This window comes from Dryobates pubescens, chromosome 9 (genome assembly GCF_014839835.1).
Source record: "Dryobates pubescens isolate bDryPub1 chromosome 9, bDryPub1.pri, whole genome shotgun sequence".
NCBI lineage: Eukaryota > Metazoa > Chordata > Aves > Piciformes > Picidae > Dryobates > Dryobates pubescens.
This window is the reverse complement of record NC_071620.1, coordinates 24,234,623-24,257,985: the sequence shown is the minus strand read 5'-3', so window position 1 is coordinate 24,257,985 and position 23,363 is coordinate 24,234,623. Positions and strand designations below refer to the sequence as shown.

At 39.3% G+C, this 23,363-nt stretch overlaps 1 protein-coding gene across 7 annotated transcripts in view; it reads left to right on the top strand.

Moving 5' to 3' along the window:
- The window catches only part of CTNND2 (catenin delta 2), a 576,017-nt gene that overhangs the window by 173,336 nt on the left and 379,318 nt on the right, over positions 1-23,363 (top strand). Inside the window, exon 1 of one of the 7 annotated variants that reach the window (XM_054164404.1) lies at positions 10,098-10,267. The exons of the other annotated variants lie outside the window; for them this stretch is intronic. The gene's annotated coding sequence lies outside the window, so the exon portion shown is untranslated. Of the gene's footprint in view, positions 1-10,097; positions 10,268-23,363 lie in introns of those variants that run through there. 7 annotated transcript variants of the gene reach the window in all.

Genomic DNA, 23,363 nt, shown 5'->3' with positions numbered 1-23,363 from the left:
TACATAGTTACATGATTTTTGTTAATTCTTATGATAAATAATTGAAGTCCTTCATCTCACCTTAGCCAAATATAGAAATTGGGTACTGCATTCAGGATGTATATGGTCTAAATCGCCTTTGGCTTAATTTTTGAATTTCTAGCCTGTCAGTCTTTTGACAATTATGGAGAAAATACATTCTCTCAGAAGCAGGCAACAGCATCTCAAGGCTCTCAACTCCTATGTATGTTGCTGCAGAAGATGCAGGCCTATAACATTGTCCCAGATGTTCTTCCTTATCCTCATCCTCAGCGGCATCCTGCTTCTTCTGGTATGATGGCAAAACCTTTCAAAGGAAAAAAAAAAAAGAAGGGTACTGAGTTAAGTCAGAGATGATCCTAGGACTTTATGGCTTTCTTACCCCTTGGCTGTGCAATGAAATGCTATAAGACATGCTGGGAAGCAGCATGAGCCTTTGAGGCAGCATGGCCCAGAGTGTCTGTGTATCACTATGATTTTGTCCAAATTGGCTCAGCATCCCAGGTCATAAAGCTTACAGTGCCAAGTGGAAGCATCAGCATCATTAACAATGTTACATTACTTTCCATCTTCAACTCAATATACAATTACCAAGCAGAAACTGTCAGTGGAAACTGTACAAAGGAGTCTGTCCTAGCATTATTCACCTTCATAAGTCAAAGTAACATGACATTACATTCGGTGTAAAGAGAAATCAGACTGAGACTAGAGCAATGCTCTGGAGATTACTACAGAGCTGGAAAGCACACATTGCAAGTTTTTCAGTTATATCTCAGGCAAGGTGAGAAACGACAGTAAGAAGGCAGTACTTTGTGTGAAGTAAAAAGAACTAAAATTTTGCAAAGTAACTGGTAACTACTTTCATTTTAAAATGTATCTTTAAATGTTGAGTTGCAAAATTATAAGCACAGTATGGCAACAAAAATGAAAGTATGAAAAAACGTTAAAAGACTAATGAACTTCACCCCCCCTTCTGGAGGGGTTTTTTTATGTTTAGAAATGGGCAGTAGGCATCTCCTTCCTTACCATGAAAGCAATTTTAAAAAGTCATTTCCCCAAATGCATGTAGCAAATGCTCTCATTAAGAGGGTTACCTTTCTTACTCTAGTAAGACATCTTGGGAAATGCATTGCTACCTTTGCTTGCCCAATCCCTTGCCCTGAATGTATGTCAGTTTGAGCTCTTATGTGGCTCAACATAACGCAGTTTTACATCTTCCAGTTTATAGATATAATGTGGTATCAAATATCAAAATACCTTCTTAAACTGAACAGTCTTTTAGTTATCATTACATAGTTTCCACTAATGTTTTCTATACAGCATATCAACTCTAGTTTCATGGTAGCTATAAACATATCACATGAGTCCTGCTACTTAGAAAGCTTGGGAACAGATTTAGAGTTTAACACCACAGGCAAGGTGTAAAGCCTGACAGACAGCTCAGCATGGGTCAGGGCACAAACAGAAACTCTTCTAAAATGTGTTGCCAAATAAAGAAAGAAGACAATAAATTTGCATCGCTGCATGAGAACAGGCAATGACACAAATTTCAAGAAATTTGTGAAGAGGACTAGAAAATAGCAGAGTGGACCACTGTGCACAGAAAAATAATCTGCTCAGTCAGAGTTACTCATGGCTGACTGGGCAGGTAAAAGTGGGGTGTAGGCAGTGGTATGTAGTGTCACTTTTCAAAAACTAGAAGATGCTATAGAACAGACAGATTGAAAAATTAGGTCTGTTGCATTAAAATATTACAGAATCACAGAATGGTAGGGGTTGGAAGGAACCTCTAGAGATCATCTACTCCACCCTCCCTGCCAAACAGTTTCACCTGGGGCAGGCCACACAGGAAGATGTGCAGACTGGTTTTGAAAGTCTCCAGATAAGGAGACACCACAACTCTCTGGAAATCCTGTTCCAGTGCTCTGTACACCCTTTCCTCATTTTGGGGTGAAACTTCCCGAGTTCTAGTTTGTATCTGTTGCCTCTTGGCCTATCGCTGGGCACAAGTGAAAAGAGCCTGGCCCCATCTTCTTGACACCCACCCTTAAGGTATTTGTAAACATTAATAAGATCCCCTCTCAACCTTCTCCAGGCCCCAGGTCTCTCAGCATTTCCTCATAAGAAGGATGTTATATTACCTCAATCACCCCCATAGCCCTCGATTTGACACTCTTTAGTAGTTTTCTCTCTCTCTTGAACTGGGGGGCCCAGAACTGGGCAAAATACTCCAGATGAGGCCTCACTAGGCTAGAGTAAAGGGGAAACAGAACCTCCATCAACCTGATGGCCACACTCTTCTTAATGCGCCCCAGGATACCGTTTGCCCTCTTGGCCACGAGGGCACACTGCTTTCTCATGGTCAACTCACTACCCACCAGGACTTCTCCATGCAGCTACTTTCCAGCAGGTCAACCTCTAACCTGTACTGGTGCATGAGGTTATTCTTGCTTTGTCCTTGTTGAATTTGATTGTTGAGGTGCATTCAGTTAAAAAAGGTGATTAACTGTGCACCAAACTATCAAAGAAATTTTGCATGATAAAAAGAGAAGTTGTTAACATTGTACCTGTGTCCAATGGTTTATTAATGTCGATTTACAATATGCATGGAAAAAGTAATTCTGCAGCATATGACCACTTTCAAAAATTGGAGCTTTGAAACTATCATAAAAGAAACCTAAAACATTCTTTTTCACTTCCTCAAACCCTCCCAGTTTTTCCTCCTATGTCTTTGATTTTAAAAACACTTATACTTTCCCTCTAAAATTTGAGTTATATCTGCTTGCTAGTTGAATTGAACACAGACTGGCTTTCCTGATGAGCTCCTTCTTACTCTTGTCCTACATCAAACCGTGGCTGCATCCTGGGAGAGTTCTTTCCATTGCAGCTGGATTCACTGACACAGGTTGGCCATAACCTAGGATGATGTAGAAGTTCTATACTTGCTAAATAATTTTACTTATTTTGTGGCTAATAGCTTAATATCCGATTTCTCCAGAGTTGGTAAAGTGTCTGACAAAAAGTCAAGTTGATTGCACAGCTTCTGTCTTATGAATTTTTGCTGCTTCCTGATTCTACTCTCAGGACATCTTCACTTCTGATTGATTTTACTAATCCAAAAATTGTTACAAAATGTCTTTTCTAATGAAAAGCATGTTTGTCAATATTCTTTACTCCCTCCATAGAATTCTGTTACATTTCTGTTTTGATTAGTAGCTCATGACCTGTTTATATTCTGGTTTGCTTGAAAACCCAGATCTCTTTTTCTCCATATAAAAATGTGACCAGCACATTTGCTCTTATCTTGTATATTGCACCGTGCTCTTTCGAAAAATGCCTCATTCCTTTTTCAAGGTCTTTTGGGGAGCAGATAGCAGCTTTGTGTTACCAGACTAGCAGAGGATTTTTATATTCTGAAAGAGAAGAAAAATAACCTGTAGTAAGCAGCAAGTCCTTCTTCCCAGTTAGAGATGAATTCTGAGCTAAAAGGATATGTTTCTTCTTTGTCTTGTGACACAAAGTCAGACTGGAAAAACCTTCTACTTGTTCAAAGTGACTCAGGCTAAAGAAGTGACACCATGTGAGACTAAGTATGATACACTATACTGCTGTGTGCCTGTTCTGTGGGTTCAAAGTACACTCTTGGTTCTTGAACTCTTTTTAGTTTGATAGAAAACTCATCCTAATATTTGACTACTACAGAGCTTCAGCATCACAGATGTTGAACTTCACCTGATGTTTGTATACATCATAATAGATGTAGCAAGTCAAATTAGGTAGCAGACATTGTTTTATGTTGTGGTGATTAATTATTTCTGTCACTGATTACCACACCTGCAATGGAGTACACAGATGTAATAATACATTTGTCACATTCTGTATTGTAGTTCCATTATTGATTCGATCTTTTTCTGAGAGACCATTTTTTCCCTTTCATTTACTTTGCTAATAAATAAAGCAAGTTTGAGATTTCCTGTATTTAAATAATAATTTTAAGTAAACAAAGATACTATATTTGAAGGGAAAATAGACACATTACCCAGTCCTCTCAGATTTAATACAACTGAGTATATCCTGTCATTAGTTTTCTTTTCCGTGGTTCTGTATTGCCGGTGTGACAGACAAGCTGTTAAGGTGAGATGTAGTTGAAGGTACTTGGCCTCCTTTCCTGCCTAACTGTTGTCCAAAACACTGGTCTCGTAGAACAGCAGGTCTAACAATGGGGTTTCTTCTGCTAATGCGTATCATTTCTCACATGGGTACCATGCATTCCTTCTTTGTCAGTTCTTCAGCATAATTTTGCTAATTAGGAAAATGAAGTCTTTCGGTGCCTGTGACGTCATGTGTCTTTTTCTATTACAGTAATATTCTGAGCTACCAATATGTGTCATAAGGATGTGAAGGGAGGTTTAAAACTTTAAGCCATCAGGGACTATCAAATTGTAGTTGATCAGGAAATCTTTACTAGCAAATTTTTTTTAATGTGAAAAGGAAGTGGGTTGGTAGTCTTGCTTCTTATACTAATGCATTATATTCAGCATTGCTGAGCATCTGGTGGATTTTTGTGGTGCAGCAAATTCATAACTGATTTATTCTGGAAGGCTTAACCAGCAGTCATGCCTATCAGCTCACTCATTTTCCTCTGGTTTAACTATAGTAGTGAAAGGTGAATTATTGTTAACAAATGACAGTTTGCAAACTAGTCTCTTTTATGCTTATAGCCATACAGCTACAAATGCACACAGTGTAGAAATAGAATATTCTTTTAGGGTGTGTGGGGGGAATTTCTCCCAATTTTTCCTATGTCCACTGCATAGATAAACAACCAAGATCTGAAAACAAGAGGGGGAAAAATATTCCCCAGGGTCATGGCCTCTGTGGCCATGCTGAATAGTGTTCTCTATATAGAACAGCACTGACCATTGAGCTTTGCCTGTGGAAGGCCAGTAATATGGGTTTCTTGAGATTAAATTTATGATACTACAAATGGACACATTAGTATACCTCTCTCATAGCACATCTTAAGATATTTCATAATAGTTTTTAAATTATCAGAAATAAAAAATAAATAGAAGGGAATACTCAGATATCTCAAGTACACGCTCCACAGCTGGAAAGCAGCGGCAGAAGGAGAAAAGCTATTATGTGGATACATGTACATTTTGGCAAAAGGCAAAATTCTTCTTAATTATTTTTTTGTTGTTGTTGTTCAGAATTCATCTGTATTTTCAGTGTTGGATTTTATCATGTTGCTCCAGCAGATCACACTTCCAGATTTGGTTGTTATTGTTGTGGGTTGGATTGGCACCCCAACAAATTGGAAATTTACCCCCAGAGTAAATTTACCACACTAACTCAGAACTTGGAAGCAAAAAAAGGACATTGTATCTACAGAGTGGACTAAGTATAAAAGGCAATAAACATGTACAAAATACATTTACATATATTTACAGCTCAATCAGAATACCCCCACACACAATAATTCAACTCTTCCCCCCCCAGCACCCCTCTGGACACAAAGGCCTCAAAGGAGACTGCACACATCTAGCCTACTTTTCCCCTAACCCCCTCCCCCCCACCTTGTATCTCACACACAGAGCCAAACCAAGAGATTATTCCAATAGCAGCAAGGTCAAAGAGAGAGACAAGCAGCAAGCAGGCAAGAAGCAACAGGAAGAAAGAGAAAGAAGCCTTTTGTTCTACAAAATGTAAGATATCCAGCAACCCAATGGAGTGATAAAAACTTGCACTGTTCTGTGTCCAATTCCTAAAATTCTTTATCCTTTAGACTTGAAATCTCTGGAGAATTCTTATTCTTATTTACAATTAGGACCCTAAGCTAGGGCACTAGCACTGGACTGTAATAGTTATGAAGGATAACCTTACTTCTAAAACAGAAAACATGACATAGAAGTAGCTAAACTGTGTATCTATGAAAAATGTGGTAAAAAATCTTCCAGTGAACTTTTTAAATTGCAAGTCTTCATTTTCAAAAACTTTCTGAACAATATATCCAGAAAATCCTTTTTCAATTCCAAGAAACCACTGCTAACCCAATTAGTTGGGATATAAGTACAGTATTTATGTAAGCATTACCTCTCCATGGTAATTCTAGTTGACCTAAATCTGTTCCTACTGGAATCAGGAGTGAGTTTTACTTTGTGTTTCCAGGAAGTGCCCAACCTTTCTCAAATTGTTCTACTGTCTGACTTAGAAGTGGCTCATACTCTGCAAAATTCTAGCTGAGTGTTGAAAAACTTTAAGGAATACTTACAAAACTAATACAAAATGGTAGGAAATGCCTACACTTTTCACATACTGTGAAACAGAGTAAGTCTTAAAACCTGTGTCCTGTAATCTTTTAAAAAAGATTCTGCTACTCATTAGTGTTGCAGAACGTAAAGGGCAAAAGTTGGTGGAAATAAGTGCTATGTGTCTATTCATCCTCTGAAGAAGGATTTCTACCATTGCTATATGAGAACAAAATTCCCAGTTTACAATGTTTGCCTGAGCTGAGAATAGCATGGAGGAGGAAGTGCAGGGATCTGTAGCACTACTATGCACAGTATTACACAAGAAACCATCCTTGTTCTTAGAGTGGTCTTCCCCAGGGGGCTACCAAGTCAAGAGAGAAACATGAGTAACACACCATGAGAGATTGTGACACAGGCCTGAGCGTCTGGAAAAGAGTTAAGGTTTTGCAATGCTTGCAGTGCTATTTCATGGTAAGTTTAATGTCACAAACCAGAGGAAATGGTAGCTGAGAACAAGGGAAGATTCTGGAGTAATCTCTGACTGCTTATGCATGGATTGTCAAGCAGAGGAATAGCTAAATGTGCTCTGTAAAGGGTTTAGCAGGAAAACCCCTCAAACACAATGTAGTAAAGAACTACCAAATTAATTCAGTGAATATTTAATATGTGACTTTAAACCAAGTAATTTATTTCTGCTTTGTATAGCAATTTATCCTCTGCATGTATGCTGTTGGCTAGACTTTAAGGGCAGCACAAGCTAACCTTGCGTTTGGGCCTTAGTATGGCTTCCTTGAAATGTTTACAGATTTATCCCTTCTGAAAAAGATAGATTTGAGTATCAGTGGGTTTCATTCAAATTGTAAAGAATCCACCTGGTTGCTACACTCTTGATGTTTGGAGATGTTTTAAATGATCCTTGAAGAACCGCTGTGAAAATGATTGGAATGTGCATTTGTGTAGAGCAAACTGAGGTTGTAGGTGTTAGCATGAAAACACTGAATTGTGGTTCAGCGATAACTATTCATGTGCTGCATAAGCAATAGAAAAATCCTGCACCTAACCTCCTTTATCAGTATACAGCTTAAAGGCACTTTTCCTTGAGTGAATATTACTGGACAGCTGAAAATACATTATAGGATTTCCTTCTACTTCTCTCCATCGAAACTCTCAAAGTTTGCCCAGCTTCAACATACAATAAAGCAATCATCAACGGAACATTAAGGAGTTTGGTCCGTTTTAGGTATATTAGGATTTTTGTGATTCAGAAAAAATGTCTATTCTAATGTCAAGAAGGATATAAGTGTTTGGAATGAAAATAATTTTCTTCAACTTTCATCAGTTTTATGAGATAGTATCCCTTTATATAAAAGATAGCAGTCTGTATAAATGTCAGATTTTTGAACAGCTCTTTGATGAATATGTGGTAGTCCATATTTTAATACCAGTCATTGATCTTGGCAGTGGGAGTAAAATCCCTTTGAATTTTATTGTTAGGTCAAATTTCTCAATTAAATGTAATGCCAAATCATGTGTCTTGTAGTGCACTGCTGCAATGGATGCAATAACTTTATAGTACCAGTTTTCTTATTTTTTCAATGCAACTTTCCTGAGATGGTGATGTATATTAGCACATTGAAATGAAACAGGATGGCCGTTCACATTTCAGTGAAGGAGAACATGCTTAGACTGCTGCGTAATTAATTACCCCTTGGAGATACTATTTCATGTAGAGTAGATTTTCTTCTATTAAAATGCCATTTATTCATGACCTTTAATTTATCGTGAGTAGTCTTCTTTCTACATCATAGGCAACAATGTAGAATGACATGAAATTGTTGCATTGCTCTCCTTAAGTGAGACTTAAAGCTTGGCAGTGTTACAGAGAAGCTAGTAGGATTGCCATTATTATTGCTGCTACTGCTATTACTGCATTTGCCTCAGCAGGTGTTTAAAACAAGTTTCTAGTGCTGAACCTCTGACCCTGCTTAGCTACTTGCTGTTTCTTTCCTCTGTCCCCACTTGGGAGGGAGCTGAACACAACCCCTGTACTTACATCTGCCCCAGGGAGTGCGGCGAAACCTGGGGAAGGTTGGTAGAAGCATCATCAGCACTTTTTCCCTTCAGACCCTAAATGTTGCCCATCCTTCTTCAGAGTATGTATGGAGTCCTATCAAATGAAACAAAACTGACCTCAGCTTTGCTATGACATTTTGAGAGAAGACTACTGAAATGTGCACTGAAATTTGTCTCCCAATCACTAATGGCAAATAGTAATGATAGCGGATGTTAGGCATGTGTTCACTGTGGTTCAGAACAGGGAGGTGGCTCTTTGTAAGCAGAAAGATCTTTAAGATCTGGCTTAAATATGGACTTCAAAGAAAAGGCTAAACCACAAACCTCAAGTCCAGGCATTAAGCTTTTTACCTAAACAACAAATAATGAAGGCTGTGTGTGATGCCGCCTTTTTTTTTTTTTTTTTCTCTTAAAATGGGTGTAATAATCAAATCCAGTTTCATTAAAAACATTGGGAAGGCAAAGGCTCATTTTGGAGTCTAAGCTGATAATCACATGAAGAATCTGAGTATAAGCCTCATACTTATATGAAAGGGAAGGCTGTTTTTCCTGACAAGATCCTGGTACACAAAGTAATTAAACTATTTTTTTCCTCCAGTGTTCCAATGACACAGGTGCTGACCAATTGATATGTGCAGAATGAAGAAGGCACTCTAGCAAGAGATCCTCAGAAACAAGTCCTTTTGACTTCAGCAGAATAATTGAATTATTTAGACATTTGCACTGCACTAAAGAGCAACAATCTTTTACAGGCATAATTACATCTACAGGAGTCTTGCATGGGGTTGTAGGCATTTTGGCCTCATTTCCACCTTTGGCATTTCTGCCCTTGACCTGAGACCCCTCAGATTTTAGGGGGTGTGAAGAGTTTTTCTGTATTCAGCAGGAACAATCGCAGATGTAAAATTGTTACTTGAAATGTGTGTTGGATGGGGGCTCAGAGTTGCCCCTGCTGGACGCCAGGCCAGGCGTTTGTTTAGCTTCTTGCCATTTTTGCTATACACACTTAAAAAAAGCTTGAGTACAAGGAGGGTGTACTGCCTAGATGCCCATGTATTTAGGACTGAAGTTTCATAGCTTGAGGTCATACCCTCTGCAAAGCAGAAGTTGAAAAGAAAAATAAAAAACCCCTCTGCGCCCAAATCCAATGTTTTGTATTCTAAGAGACGGAGAAGCTAAAAAACGTGGGTTGTAATTGATTCAGTGTGAAGGTACCCTCTGCTGGGATTCGGTAGTAGCATATCGACCTCTGCACTCAACCGAGAATCTCCAGGACAGGCGCTGAGGTGTGAAGGCCGAATTAAGCCCCGGAAGCTAGCAGTTTGCGGCAGAGCCGGCAACATCTGCCGTCGGCTCTGTCCTTCTGCCCATCCGGCTGCGTTCCACTGGCCGCTCTGCCTTCTGCTCGCAGGCAGGTTCGCGGCCCCGTCTCTGCAGAGGACGTCTCGATGCTGGCCCTGTCGCGATCGCGGCGCAGCTGCGGGTTCTGCGGCGGACGGTGGGCGGGGCCGCGGCGTCGCGTGAGTGAGGGTGCTGGGGGGCTCGGCCCGCGGTTGCCATGGAGACCTTTGTGCCGGCGCGGCGCGGCGCGGCCCGGCCCGGTCCGGCCCGTCCTGTCTCCCCCCTCCCGCAGGGCTGCCGGCAGCTGCTCGCCGCCGGGCTTCGCCTCCGGCCTGCCCCGCGCTGTCCGGGCGGCACGCAGCGGCAGGCGAGGGGCTGCTTGCCGTTGTCCTCAGCGGTGCGGCCGGCCGGCTCGCTTTTTGTCCAAGTTTCTTGTTTTAAGTGGTGAAAGGAGAAAAAAAAATAATGAATGACTAGACCTGCGTGAGCTGCTGCTCCGAGGAGGAGGGAAACTCAGCTCGGCGTTGAGGAGACTCCCGGAGCGGATGCTGAAGTGATTAATTAACAAGTGGGAGACAAAGGTAAAGAGTTAAAGATGGATCACTTGTTCGGGGCTGCTTAAGTTGTTGGTTTGAGGTGAAATGAGAGATTTCTTGTGAAGGTGTATAACTTTTATTTTATATTTTTTTTGGGTGAAACTCCACTTCTGAGTGGCTCAGAAATATTTCTTGAACCTAGTGCTTTGTATCTGGTTGCATGGGGGCATATAGATATCGCTAGATGTTAAAAGTCCACGTGCAGTACTATGTAACTTGAGGCTGGTAGGTTTTGGTCGTTTGGTTTTTGTTTTGTTGTTGTTTAAAACAAACAAACAAACAAAAAAGCCACCCCACAGTTCTTGACTAAAAACCAACCAAACCAACCAAGCAACCATAAAACAACTGAGAGAAATAGGTATTTTACAGTGTATTAAAGACAAGAAAGTAAATGTTACTCTTTAGTGCTGTGTTTTCCCAAATTGCTTCATGTCCGTATTCAGAAACACTATTTCAGTATGGTTATTTCTTGTTTCAACTTGCCTAAAGGAAAAATTTGTTAAAAAAAAAATCAGTAGTTCCACTGAGATATAATTTAACAGGCTGATCTTTCTCTTTCAAAAAAACCCCAATCCGAAACACAAAACAACCCAACCAAAAAAAAAAAAAATAATCCAATACCAAAACCCTAAAAGCAGATGCATGCATAGAGCTTACAGACCTGTAGCTTTTAGCTTATATAATATAGTCACCATATACTATCTACTCCACTGTAATAGCATCTCTTTTCCAAATTGTAGTCTTAAGTAGGTGAGAATGAGATTTAACCTTTAAGCCTTTACTGAACTTTTCAGGTAATTTTTCTGTATAGATGGGTCGACTAATTTAAAATTTATTACAGAAGGTTAGTGAAAATAATGCATCATTGCGACCTTCTGGTGTCATCTGGTGCTGCTCAAGTACCAGGGAAATGTGACTTACTGTTCAGGGGATTAAATAAGTGAATTTCATATGTAAGTCAGTTATGCGCGAAAGGCCCAACTGCGTTTTTTGAGGCAGATGCACATACTTGTTGAGGTAACAGGTTATTTGTTCGTTCAATCTCTTGCCTGAATTCAAGTGAAATGTAAAAATAAACACCCCAGCCCCCCTCCCTCTGCCCGTGTCTGGTACTTCCTGCAAGGTGAAAACAAGATAAAAAACTAAAAAAGGAGTTTTGGTGGAGATTGGGTTTACTTATTATTCCTGACTCTGTATACTGCAGGAACATGTTACTGTGAAGTAATGCAGTTTACTAGGTGATTGCATTTGTCAAATGAAATGAATATACCCCTCTTAAGTCCATAATGAAAAAAATACGACTTTGAGGGAATTTTCTTCTGATAAAACCATAACTTAGTTTTTATTAGTTAAAATTTGGAACAAAAGATTTTTATAGATCAAACTGGTTTGAAACTATTCAACCTAAGAGCTGTTTTTTTTTGTTTGATTGATTGCTTATTGTGTGGGGTTTTTTGGTGTGGTTTTTTTGTTGTTGTTGTTGTTTGGGATTTGTTGTTGTTTGGTTGGTTGGTTGGTTTTTTGGCAGGGGGGATATTCCAGAGTATTTAGCATGGAAAAAATAATAAATCTTACTTCCAATTTCACAGTTATTAATAGGTCGGTAAAATCACTTTAGGATCAGGAACTGAATTCATTTCACACAAAGTTTAGTAAAACTAATTGAGTTAGGCTGGCACTCACAAGTTTAAATGCTTTGCACTGTTGATCCAAGCCTGTTCCTACTTAGAATAGAATAGAATAGAATAAACCAGGTTGGAAGAGACCTTCGAAATCATCGTGTCCAACCTACCATCCAACACTACCCAATCAACTAAACCATGGAACCAAGCATCCTGTCAAGCCTCGCCCTGAACACCCCCAGCGACGGCGACCCCACCACCTCCTCAGGCAGCCCATTCCAGTGGGCAATCACTCTCTCTGTGTAAAACTTCCTCCTAACCTCCAGCGTAAACCTCCCCTGATGCAGCCTGAGATTGTGCCCTCTTGTTCTGGTACTGGCTGCCTGGGAGAAGAGACCAACCTCCGCCTCACTACAACCCCCCTTCAGGTAGTTGTAGAGAGCAATAAGGTCACCCCTGAGTCTCCTCCTCTCTTACTAGTCATTTTAACTAGTTTGTTCCACTAGAATGATTTTAATCAGAATGCTTGTTACATAGTACTTTTTGAGTTGGCTGTGGTGCCTTAAAGCATGCTCATTACAGTGGATTCTTTCAGAAGCTTTCTAATTGCATACAATTTAAATTTAGTGACTTCTGAAGTCAAGACACTTTTTACCTTCCTCTTCTCCCCAATAAGATGTGCTATGTAGAGATATTAAGGTTACTGAAAGTTAAGAAGGGACTTGTGGCATCTGTGGAGTCAGACAAGTACCTGAAGCTGTTTTAGCAGTTAATTCTATTCTTATTTTCTAAAGTCCGCTGAGTCACTTGTAGAAATCAAAATTCAGAGAAGTCCCTGATAGATTGTGCTCTTGGTAGAACCTCCTGTGGTTGATAAATATTTCAAGAAGCTGAAAGTTAGTGATACATTTTAAATGCACTGTTAAGCTGAGATACTTCACAGCACTTTGCATGTGCATCTGCATTATTCATTTGTGCTGTGCAGGTAGATAACAGGCCAAATCCATCTTTGGAATCACTTCACTGATTTCTGAGTAACTGAACTAATTCAACCATACATGTACATTTTGATTTTCTGGAAGTTCAAAGCAAAGTTGGAATTACTTAAGTGATTTTATTATACAGATACTGGCTATTTGTGTACTAAGTAATGATGCTCAGTAGCTTAGGAATTCTTTCATTAAAATAATTGTAAGTAGAAGCTATTTTTTTTTCTCTCTCTCCCCTCCTCCCTCTCCCCCCCATAGAAAAAAACCCCATCCATAATTCAGTCTTCTAGTTGCTGATTCTTCAAGTGACACAGAGATACAAAAAACCCAGCTTTCTGCCATTGATACTAATTCATCCTAATAAGGTCTTGGCACGGTCTTTTGTAGCGTGATGCTTAGCTAAAGTAGAATCCCTGTCTCCATGTTTTAAGCAAACTTTCATGCAATGAATGCATCTGTGATGCTAACAGTTGTGCGTGCACCAATACATATGTATACAAACTGTACATGTCTCTGGTTTTTTTGAAGTACAGATATTTGCTTTAACTTACAAGGAGAGGCAGAGGTAACAGAAAAATGTCCTGTCCTAACAGCATGCACTAGATTTAAAATGCTGATGTGGGGCAGGCTGTTCGATGCCAGAGTATGTAACACCTTTGATAGAAGCTGCTATCCCAAATGTAAATGTGGTATATGAAAAGCAGTTATTGTTATGGTTTTGTTTTGATTGTTTTTTTGGTTGGTTTGGGACCTTTTTCCCCCTTCCCTCCATTACCCCCCCTTTTTTTTTCTTTTGGCTAATTGGAGATGTTGTAGGAAGTAATTGGGAGACTTTTAATGACAAATGTAAAATACTTCTTTTTGAGATGCAAAGATCCTTTGAGATCCTCTCAGAAAATGTAGCCTGGAATTCATGCTGTTACACATAGTTTCTCGCAGAGGCCAAGACCTTTGTATGACATTCTTAGAGTGGTCATTCCATTAATTTGCTTTTGAAAAAGCTAACTAGAAAATTACAGAATCACAGAATCAACCAGGTTGGAAGAGACCTCCAAGATTATCAAGTCCAACTGATCACCCAGCCCTAACTAATCAACTAGACCATGGCACCAAGTGCCTCATCCAGTCTTTTCTTCAACACCTCCAGGGATGCCAAGTCCACCACCTCCTTGGGTGGCCTATTCCAATGGGCAATCACTCTTTCTGTGAGGAACTTCTTTCTAAGATCAAGCCTAAACTTCCCCTTGCACATCTTAGTCCTCCCAGCTGTGAACACGTGTAACATATCTCTGTCAGTCTTGAGTGCTACATAACTCTGCAGTTTTAAGGATCTGGAAGAAAAAGTAGTTGAAAACACAACTACATGTCAGTTGAAGTAAGGTTATCTTTAACTTTGTGTAATGCTTTCTAATGACAGTATGCCTAAAAGCCATGTTACTGAAAGGATCTTGATTTTGTAGCAATGTGCTTAAATCAAAACTGGAGAATGAATAAGGAAAAAATACAGGCACATTTATTATATTGCTTGGGGATTATCACAGTTTTGTATCATTTGTATTTAGACCAGTTCTACATGTCTCTTATTCTCATAGGACTGAAACACATTGAAGCCAAATAACTTTCACAGCTTTAGAAATCATCAGACAAGCTAAGAATTGGGACACCTCTCCCTTCTGTGCTAGGAATAGTTGTAAAATTGAGACTTCAATAAGCATTCATTGACAGTTTCTCCTAGAGCTATTGGCAGAGGGAAAAAAGTGTCTATTTGAACTATTAATTTATAACATTAAATCATTTGACTGTTAACAGTGCTCATGTTGTTGTGTTGGCTTTTTTTCTAGTTGTGGCTTCAGTTTTTCTGGTACTGATGAATACTGACAATTTTTGTTTACATGAAAAGTTGCTTTCTTCTTATATAGCATTGTCACTGAGCTTGTGTGCACCACATATTAAGACATTTTGATTGTGTGAAGAAGAGATTAGTACTGATTATTACCATTCTCTTAGGGTTGTCCAAGAATATCAATGGTAATAAATAGTTCATTTGGAAGCAGAGGGCAGATGCCTCTGCTTTCCAGTGTATACAGGCTCTCTTTCTAGTATATGGTAGGCTGTTTCAGCTGAAATGTACCCATTCCTTGTTAGACTTACATAAACTGTGGCTTGAAGCAGATGCTGGCAGTCATGGGGGGAAAAAAAAGGTAGACTGATTGTCCGCCCTGAGGGATGGTCCAGCAGACTATATAGGAAGTAGCAGCATCTTTTATTTTGTGAAACCTCTACACCACTGGAATCAGTGGCAAATCTGAAGTCTAACATGCATGAGTTAACCTCTACTACTTGTCTCCCTCTCTCTCTATATATATATTTAGTGAATTTATTTGCAACATTATTTCAACAGTAACAGGCAGTTCTATTTTGATTTCTTACCTAAGCTGGTTTGGTCCAGTACTGAGTTTGCTTTTCTGTGAGTTCCAGCACTTTCAGCTTAATGTCTTAAGTGCCAGTTTATGAATGTACAAAAGGGCCATGCCAGAAACTGATGTGAAGTCTCTTTCATAGGTAATTAAGATTGATCCATCATCAATAATACCAAAGAGGTGCTGTTGACTAAAACATAGATAACAACAGAAAAGTGAAGAGGTGATACTACATTACTTGTAGCTCAGTCTACCATGAGCCTTCTAATACTTTTTATCTTTCAGACTGGCAAAGCTGGTAGTTATCACAAGCTGGCCTTCGAGCAATGGAAAAGTAAGCTCATTGTTAGAAAGCTCAAAATTTCTTTCCTGCAAGAGATGATTTTCAATAAATAAGGACAAAGAATGAAAATAAAAATACCGGGTAGCAGATATTTTTACCCAACAAAGAGAACCAACATCTTTGTATTCTTTTTTATTCCCACTCTTCAAGGTTGCAGTGTTATGCGTCTGCCATGTGGTTTTTTTGGCTCTACAGCTGACTTTCCCAACTGACTCAAGATGTTGAAAAAATTGAATAGCCAAATTTCAGACTGAGACTCAAGCATAGAAGTGTCTCAGTGCCAGGTTTCTGTGAGGAGCGAGTTCTCATCTTTATGCTTGGGCTGTGCTCCTTTTATCCAGCTTACTCTGCACAGTAGCTCGGTTTGTTTTTATTGTCTGTCTTTCCCTTACATTCAAAGCTATTATCTGTGCACAGCCCTGTACTACTAGGCTATGAGTTTTAAAAAATAATTTCCCACCTAACTGATATTCTGTTCAGAAGAGTAAAGACTTATTCCCAAGTTCTTCAAGAAAGCTCATGTTAGCCCAATCCCTGCCATTAGTCAGGGAGAGAACTGAGCCTCAGTTCTCTTACGAAATTGAGTGCCATTAGAGAGACAGGTTTGTGTCTGCTGAGTTAGAGGAAATATTTTTTAGTGGTTTGTCTCTATTTTTGTTTCTTCCTAATCATATTGATCATGTGCAATAGAAGCTATAACAAGTTCTCAGGTGGTTTAAACTGATGTATCAAGATCCACTGAAGTAAGTGGAACTTGACTGACTTACAGGAGGTAAGTTTGTGTTGCGTTGCTCTATGGTACCCTTGTAGTTGTGGAAGAGACCTACCAGAGCTTCCAGAATTCAAAGGTTAGTCATTGTGCCCCTGTACTCTGCACTGGTTAGGCCACACCTTGAGTACTGTGTCCAGTTCTGGGCCCCTCAGTTTAAGAAGGGCATCAAGACACTTGAACGTGTCCAGAGAAGGGCAATGAGGCTGGTGAGAGGCATTGAGCACAAGCCCTATGAGGAGAGGCTGAGGGAGCTGGGATTGTTTAGCCTGGAGAAGAAGAGGCTCAGGGGAGACCTCATTGCTGTCTACAACTACCTGAAGGGGGGTTGTAGCCAGGAGGGTGTTGGTCTCTTCTCCCAGGCAAACAGCACCAGAACAAGAGGACACAGTCTCAAGCTGCACCAGAGGAAGTTTAAGCTCGAGGTGAGGAGAAAGTTCTTCACTGAGAGAGTCATTCACCATTGGAATGTGCTGCCCAGGGAGGTGGTGGAGTCACCATCCCTGGAGGTGTTCAAGAGGGGATTGGATGTGGCACTTGGTGCCATGGTCTAGTCATGAGGTCTGTGGTGACAGGTTGGACTCGATGATCCTCGAGGTCTCTTCCAACCTTGGCGATACTGTGATACATGACTGCTTTAAGTAATTTCAGACATGGCAAACTAAACCTCATCCTGTGGATGAGGTGAAATATCACCAACTTTATCTACATAAATTTTATTTGAAATAATTTACTTAGAACGATGCAATTTAAAAGAGGAAATAATAAAGGAGGAAAAAAAAAGTCTGTAAACTGCTAGAACCCTTGGGCTTTCTTAAAAAACTTAACAGCATCGTGATTGTATTTGTTCTCTTCTCACAGTCATAAGGTTAGACATTGCATTGGGAAGGCATGTGCGCAACATTCGTGAAGCTTCAAACGCTGAGATGGTTCTCATTAATTTTTATCAGGCACGCATGCCTAAGAAGTCATTCACAGTAAATGAAAAGGTGGCACTAGGATTAGATGAATAGCTTGCTTTCCCCAAATTGTTAATTGAACAAACAGAAGGAAAAGAATTTAGAGCAGTTTTATTTTAATATAATTGTTCTCATATAAGATTAATACTATATGAGTATTGCACAACCCCTGCATGAATCATATTTCCCTCATCATAATTTTTTTTCTGCCTCGGTTCACTTCAAGCCTGGGCACTCTGGTTCTGAAATGCTGTGTAATTTTCATCAGAAATAGTAGAGTTTCTGTAAGAGAGACTGTGTATTCACTACCAGAATAAGAATTGTAATGAAATTGTAGTTACAGAAGTGGTAAATTTGATTCAGCAATAATATGATGAGGTAGATAGCTTTCTCACTCATTTTTGACTAAGAACTCTGGGCTTTAGGTATTTCTCACATCCATTTTTAGAGGAGATAAGGATATACCTTCAATCTCCCATTACCACAGATAGCTGTATTCACTTATCTGCTGGCAATCCATGTTTTTTGGGTTTCTTTAAGACTATCAATCTAATTGTGTTTCACAGGTAAAATCACTGCTTCCTTAGCTTTCATCTATAATTTTGCCATTGCTCTAGATACTGTATGTACTTTATTTCTAATAAATATTTGTCAGTAAAAAAATTTACTTTTTTATAGCATACCTGTGAGTTGTTCAAGTACCACTGCCCCTCTTAACTAAACTTCTGCAGTTGTTTATAAGCTCATGTATACATAGAGTGCTGAATTATGTAAACAGTTATATCAAATTTTCCATGTCAAAATCAGCTCTGTATTTAAATAGGAACTTTATATAGAACATCCATCTATACAGTCTCCCAGTGCTTATTGCACAAGTTGCCTGTCTGTGAAGATTGATGTTCTGCACTTGGCTTGGGGCAGTCCTCTATCAACACAGGCTGGAGGATGATGAGATTGAGAGCATCCCTGCAGAAAAAGACCTGGCGGTACTGGTGGACAAGAAGCTGGACATAAGCCAGTCATGTTTACTTGCAGCACAGGAAGCAAACTGTATCCTGGGCTGCATCAAAAGAAGCATGGCCAGCAGGTCAAGAGAGGTGATTCTGCTCCTCTGCTCTGGCGAGACTGGAATACTGTGTGGAATCCTCAACACTGGAAGGACATGGACCTGCTGGAGTGGGTCCAGAGGAGGACCATGAAGACGATCAGAGGACTGGAGCACCTCTCCTATGAAAACAGGCTCAGAGAGTTTGGGTTGTTCAGCCTGGAGAGGCACAGCATTTCATATCTGAAGTGGACCTACAAGAAGCTTGGGGAGGGATTCTTTAAAAAGCCATGTAGTGACAGAATGAGGGGCAATGGTATTAAACAAGAGCAGGGTCGATTGAGGTTGGACATTAGGAAGTTGTTTACAATGAGGGTAGTGAAATACTGGAACAGATTGCCCAGAGAGGCGGTAGAGGCCCCATCGCTGGAGACATTCAAGGTCAAACTTGATGGGGCCCTGAGCAAACTGATCTACTTAAAGACATCCCTGCTCACTTCAGGGGTATGTATTAGATGACCTTTGTGGATCCCTTCCAACCCAATGCATTCTTCTGTGTTCTAAATAACCACATTCCAACTTGTTATTTTCACTGTAACTTTTACTTTGATAGTCTGTGTTGTTTAAATTGTTTAACAGTAATTTAAAGTATGCCTTTAAATTAGTATTGAATTATCATAATGAACCTGTGTAATACATTATAAATAAGTTGTTTCTAATAATGTAGGAGCTGATTGGCCTAAATTGTGAAAAGAAAAGTTAAAAACAGTACAATGAGGACTTGCTGTGAATCAGACATGTATTCATTTGTTTCTGTGGCTGATCAGACTACTGAGGAAGTCTCAGGCAGGTGTCTATCCTTCCAGGCTGCAGAGTGGCATTACTTCCATTTTATCTCCTGACTCAGAGTTGTCTTCTGTGCCTTATGCGACTTTCAGAAACAATGTTTTCTTTTATGTTAGTGTTGCTTGCTTTGTTTGCCAGGAATAAAGTTTGCTGCATTGGGAGTAACCAGGTGTGGCAATGATTCAGGCAGTGCCGCACCACTTTCTTTTAAACTGTTGCTCTGTGTTCACTCTTGTGGATGACACTTACTAAGATCTCAAAGGCTGCTATGATTTAGGAGTGTCATTCTCTTATGTGATCTTATGTTTTGAACCATATGGTAGGAATTGCAAGAGCTCATCTAGAAGCTGAAGTTCTCTTCTAACTAAATTTTAAGGTCTTTTTTAGCTTTTGAAGTGCTTAGGAATTGCACATATGGTAGTGGTAAATGCATATGTGGACTAATTTGCACCTCGGCAGGAATATGTGCGCATGTAACTCCTGTGTTCATCTAAGTGAATGAAGCTTTCTTTTGCCTGTATATGCATGCAGATTAAAGTGGGGTTTGTGTATTTCTGATTTCAGAACTTTTTTTTTCCAAACAAAATGTGAATTATTTATTTTTAAGTATTTTAAAGTATTATTGTTGCATCCCCCTGTTAGTCTAGTGGACTGTTACTAGTCAGTGTCTTGAATACTTAAAATCTACGATGACGTTGTTTGACTGTCAGTATGTTTTTACTGTGTCTTTCTCTACTGTGTTTAGAAATCGTGGGGCTACTGCATGGCTTCAACTTGGCAACTCTAGCAGCAATAATCTTAACTGTTTCCTATTCATACTTCTTGTTCTTTGGCGTCAGTCTTATAGTGCCTCAGAATGGAAATGAGCTTGGATAAATGTAAAGGCACGGTGTCTAGACATCAGTTTCTGGAAATGACTTCCTTCTGTTAATAAGTTGTACAATAGGGAAGACTCTGTCATGCCTAAAGGATAGGGAAGCCAAACTGCCTGGTTGTCTGTGACCTTCAAATAGACTCTGGATATCTGCTTAGACAAACTCTAAAAGGCATTATGGTGAAACCTTCTGTCCTGACAGGGCATCCTGGTCCTATCTTTACATTTCTGTGACAGGAAACAGACTGAACTTCTGTTTTAATTAATACTGGCTCTTGAAAAACAGAAATGCTGTCCCTAAGATGAAATTCTGTAAATGGAATTTCTGTTTGGGCATAGGCACATTCTCTAAACTCTCCCACAACCTGCTTGTGCAAGTTTCTCTTCATCCTTAAATTTTTAGTTTTACTACTAATGGACAACCTTAAAAGAATAATTTGCCTTTTGGCTATCTGGGGAAGAGGTTAAATGCAAGTATGAGATAATCAGCACAGGGATATTACATTTCTGATTGATTTTTCTGAATGACAAGAGTGGGTTTATATAAAAAAACCCAACATCCTATTTCATCTAAAACTCAATATATATTGGAAGGGAAATTGAAATGAAATCTGTATGTTGTGGAGAGATTGCAAATGTTTCTGGGGAGGGGAGCCCGGTCATTATTGTTTGGCAGCGCTGCCCTTATTGCCTCAGGACACCTTTCTGTTGTGGCATAGTGGGTGGTTTTTTTAATATATATTATGGAATTAATGTTTATCATAGTTTTTGTTGTTCACCTACTACTGATCTCAGTTGAAGTTTGGAAACAATGTTAAGTGTGAAAAAAACATATGTGGCTTTTTGTTGTTGTTTTTTTGTTTGGTTGGTTGGGTTTTTTGTTTGTTTCTTTGTTTTGATTAGGCTAAAAATGGTTTAAAAAAAAATCAGTTTGTCCCAGTTTACAGAAACATCTGCAGTATTCACAGACAGCTTGTTGGCTGAGCTCAACAGCAGGAGAAGCTGCAGTTGATCAGTTCTGCCCTCTTCAGCAGGTGTGGTGCCAGTTGATGGAAATTGCAATACATGGTTTCAGGGGACATGTGGATAATGTGTCCAGATGATAACAACATCAACAAAGGATAGACAAAAACATGGGCAGATGTTTGGCTTATTCTGTCTGCATGGTTACATGTACTTAAATTCACTCTAATGGAGTTTATCTACTGTCATGTTGTTTGCTCTGTTACACAGGAGAATTTCAAGGTAGGCTGCTAATCTTACCAAGAATTTCACCTGTTGCAGCAACAATGCTTTGCAGAGTCTTATCTGCAGATTTATTCTGTTTGTCTTTTCTATATTTTATTTCAGTGTTAGGGTTGTGTATAGTGGGATGAATTGCTTTGTTGTTTTGACAAGTAGCAAATGTATTGATGTAAGAGACATCAATGATTTGTAAAAATATTTAGATAGTTAAATTATGAGTAATTGTTCTCCAGATCCATTTATGTATAAATGAAAGTGGTGGTGAATCCAAGTATCCTGTAATTGGAAGGTACTCTTGTCACTATGCAGATGGGGATACAAGGTCCCATGTCTGTTACCTTCTCCGGTCTCCAGATACAGTGCTTTGTAAGGCTAATTGAACAAATGTATCATACTGTAAGCTTGAAGCTGATGTGGGCAATTAAAGAAGAGAGATTTATTTTTTTTCTGTTATTCATGTAATTTGGTATGAAATTAACATCTGAATCAAATAGCAAAAATTTAGTAAATCTGGTCCAGTAATAATTTCAACGCTTATTTTTTGCTTCATCCTAAGTTGCTCAAAACATTTGCCCCCTGTTTTTCAACAAGTCATTGTGTGTTGAAATTTGTAATTGGATCATTTCCATGCAGTGGTTGTCATTGAAGAATTAGCATTTTCCGTAGTTCCAGTGCCCTGGTATCGGAATGATCCAAAGGTTTCATATTTCCAAATATTCAAAATTACAGTTAAGGTCACCTAGTTCTTATTGTCCTGACTATTCTTTTCAGTGTTCTTTCTCCCATGACTGCTTCCCAGGATCAGGTTGGTTTCACTGTAAATATTTTTGTAGTGGGATTCGAACTGTAGAGTGTTTTTTTTTTTTATTGTTTAGTTTGGGTTTTTTTAACATAAAAAAATACTGCAAGTTATTTGCCTGAAATTCTGTATCCCAGAGGCATGGGTACTCAGGTGCTGTGGCAATACCTGTCATCATAGCTTCTGGATAAATAGGCAGGTGAGCATGGCATCAAATGTGCTTGATGTAGTGGTGTGTATAAAAACTCTCTGTAAGCTTACTAGCAGGTACAAAGCTTATTTCACTGGATTGGGAGATGTGCTCTGTAAATTCTGGAAAGCGAGCTGAAATCCTGAACAAAAATTTGTAGCCACCATAGCACACCTCTGGAAGGTTATGCTCCCCTTTGTCCGGCTCTGGCAATAATCAAGCTGCCACACTTTGTAACAGAATTAAGGTCGGTTTTCCAGGTTTCCTCTTGGCTGTAGAGACTGTCCCTCATGCTTATGGTAGTACTGAATGTGAAAGAGCTCCTTACTCCTCTTCTGTCCTAAACATGAACCAGAAAACCCAAAGATAGAAACTGTTTGCAGTGTGAAGACAGGAGCCTGCTTAAAGGATGGGGAGCCATTTAGAAGAGTTAGATTTTCAAAATCCATCTTTCCTTGTGGTATGACACTGTTGTGGAGGGATTTGCTCTTCTTAAAGATTGAGAAAGTGGTTAGAGACACTTTATATTCCAATGGTGTTATTGAGGACATCTCAAACACTGTTGCAAGGTCTCTGCCCGCTTTTCATGAACGTATTCAAGGGAGGGAATGCTGTATTTCTTTCTTTCTGCCTCTCTCTTTGTGACTTTGCTCTGCAATGGATGCAAGCCAGAGAAATGTCTCTCTTGGTCAATGCAATCTCTTGTTAGAAGAAACGAGGTAGAGTGACTGCAGTCAGTGCATCCCATTAAATTATTTATTTTGCTCTAATTCCGGCGATCTTGCTTTTGGAAGTGATATCATCTTTGCTAGCCATGTGGTTTAAAAAAAAAAAAAAACAATCATCACCAAATAGAAATAAAGCTTTAGGAATAGGAAACTAACATAATAAGAAGCCTTCAGTGGAGGTGAAATTTGGCTTAAAATCCCAAATTTGGTACACTAACTATGTACTTCTCCTTTTTTAGTCAAAGAGGAAAT